We start from the raw sequence: 2857 nt of genomic DNA, 5'->3' as shown, positions 1-2857 counted from the left end.
TACACAACCAAAGTCATGTATGTTCCTGGTAGAAGGCTAAAAGTTGAGAATGCTCTTTAAGGGGGACCCTGGTGTCAGCTCTCCACCACCCCCTGGCACCTTGGTGTTAAGTGAGCTACTACTAGTCAGTGGGACTAGTAGGGCGGGCATATGAGGACCATGAGGGGACTCATATGTCTCTATGAGTTGGAGTACTCATGGACATTATCGGGCTGACCTAGTAGTGCATCTAAGAAGCTGCCAGAGGTTAACAGGTACATTTCCATTGGCTTGCCGGTATGCTGCTTGCACGGGACGTGGCTTAAACCTCCAAGAGATGTTGTAGTGTGCCTTGGCCACGATTCTCAACTTGAGATGACATGGATTATCATTCGTGGGCTAGTTTGCCTACGCTCATGGGACAGATGCACCATGCTGGAAAGAGACAGAGGTCTAATGTATGCAACTAGTTTGGTGGCTTGTCTCGATGGCCTGCCAACATGCGTGGAGGCATGGCACCTTGAGGATTGGTCCGTGGACGTATGGGAGTTCTTAGGCGATGATGGAGACTGTTCGGACAGTATCGAATGGGACATGATAGAAGCGTTGTCACGTTAGCTTGGTGTTGGCATCTTGCCACACATGCTACCTTGGTCACAAGTGACTGGGTGAGCGTCAGCGTTGGGATTTGTCTTACCATAATGGTAACCTATGGACAGTGCGAGTATCTTGCCTAGAGAGCCCTGATGCATGGATGCACTCATGGATGCTTGCGAGCATGATTCAGCAGGAGTTGTTTCGAGAGATAGAAGTGTGCACGAGGCACATAGTTATGTGAAAAATGAGCCCATTATTACTCGGATGGTTGTAAGGCTGACCTTGGCTTAGAGAAGTAAAGGTGTCGCACGGGTGTTCCGCTGCCTGAAAAGGTGAGCCCATGACAGTTGGTATCAGAGCCAAGTTCATCTCAGTGGGAGGTGAACCTGGTTGGCCTATTCTAAAGGGGGTGTAGGCGTGTGAAAGGATGCTAGAAAGACAACTACCACGTGTAACTGTAGAGATGCGCAACAAAATGTTTGAAACTCATTGGCATAGTACAAGGTTGATTGGGTAGTCCATACTGTATGCTTCGTACACTAGGTCGTGTTTTCCTGAGTGACATTGTAAGCCACAGGAGGCGCTTTTGTTGAAAAGGAAGCTTGTTGGCATGGGTGTGGAAGTAATGCAGGGGCCGTCAAATTCTTGCTAGTCACGACAGTGGTCGAGAGTTGATGACTAAGATGGTTCAAATTGGGATAGACATGAAATGTTTCAGTTGCTACATGGGTGTGTTAAAAGGGGCGCACATGGAAACTGAGGAGGCAGATGCCGCAATCATCAGAGGATGGTTGTACTTGGAGGTGTTCGTGTGTGAGTTTTATTTGATCTAGATGGAAGCAATGAGATAGTTGAGTGGGATGTCTTGGCTTGTAAAAGCACCAGTGGGCGTAAGTCACACAAAGACATCGATAAAGATGCAAAGTTATGGAATGAATGCATCGAAGAAGCCAGTAGGGCTAAGAAGATTGAGCGCAAGCATTGAGATGGCACTAGAGTTTGAGTGGAGGCCAGAGGGCTGTGCTAGTGAGACTTAGTAGTCATGTGAGCCTGCGAAGGTCAAGAGGAGTGCTAGAGTTTTCATGATGGCCAGAGGGCTGCATCATTGGAACTTAGTACAACATGAAAGGGCATGATGCAAGTGTGAATCGATTGGATGGTTGAGTGGGAAATCGACAGGGGTGCTATATGAGATAGTTGACTCAAGAGTCACATCCTGTGGGATGCACTTTTAGATGGCATGGTGTGCATGAAGAGTTGGGCGATCAGGCATTTACGTGTGGGCATGTTGTCGAGGATGCCAACAGAAGAAGTGGGGGAGAGATCCTCACGGTTCACTCATTAGACAAGGGATTCATTACAAGCATCGAGATGAGTATCATGGAGATTGATTGTTGTTTAGGATGTAAAGTCAAGAAGACTCAGGACACAGGCAGTGCCAGTTATCTAGGGTGAAAGTCTGCAGGACTCAGGTACTAAGATAACACCATGGCAATGTTGGCCTAAGGTGAAAGTCAGCAGGACTAAGGTACTAAGGCAACATAGAAATTTTGAGGGGCGAAGAGTCCAAATGACCGAGGCATTAGTTCAACATCTTTATCAAAGTGACATTTGAAATGGAGGGACCATATGCGAGTATGCGGTTAGCTTGCAAGCTATACCTTGAGGGGTATTCCTCTAAGAGAGAAGTTCTTCTCAAGTTGAAGTGGGGGAGCCCACTAATTCATATGTTTGAAGAATCAGGGTGTAAGGTTCATTGTTTTGACATATTATATTAATAGTGAGTCCAGTCTTATCTGTGGTTTTAATTTGTTATAACTGCATACCAGTTTTCTATTAAAGTCCACGTGAGTCTGTTATGTTTTAACTGTTGGTTTAAATTGTCCTTAGGTCGGTTGAACTATTGTCTATAGATAGCTAGTTTCATTCTGTAAACCAGTTAACTAGCTAATTTATAATTTTGGTTAGTTCAGATATATCATGTGGTATCTTGTATAGTTCGTTGCTATTTTTCAAGTCTAATTGCATAGCTTGGTGATGGATATCCATAGTAGAAAGAACAGAGCCTGGTGTCGCTGAGTTTAGACTGAAGGGAGTTTAGTGTTATCTTCGTCACCATATCTGAAGGGATTTCAGATTGAAGAAAAGTGTCGAAGAAGAACTTAGCTGCTGCACAGGGAATCTTGTGCGTACAACCGAGAATCTTGGTTGTTGTTGGTAATACATTACTAATTGTTGTAAAGATTGTATTAAATTCCTAATTGTGAACTGGAGATTGTAA

This window comes from Cannabis sativa, chromosome 6 (genome assembly GCF_029168945.1).
Source record: "Cannabis sativa cultivar Pink pepper isolate KNU-18-1 chromosome 6, ASM2916894v1, whole genome shotgun sequence".
Lineage (NCBI taxonomy): Eukaryota > Viridiplantae > Streptophyta > Magnoliopsida > Rosales > Cannabaceae > Cannabis > Cannabis sativa.
The sequence above is the reverse complement of the archived record's forward strand: the minus strand, read 5'-3'. Positions refer to the sequence as shown.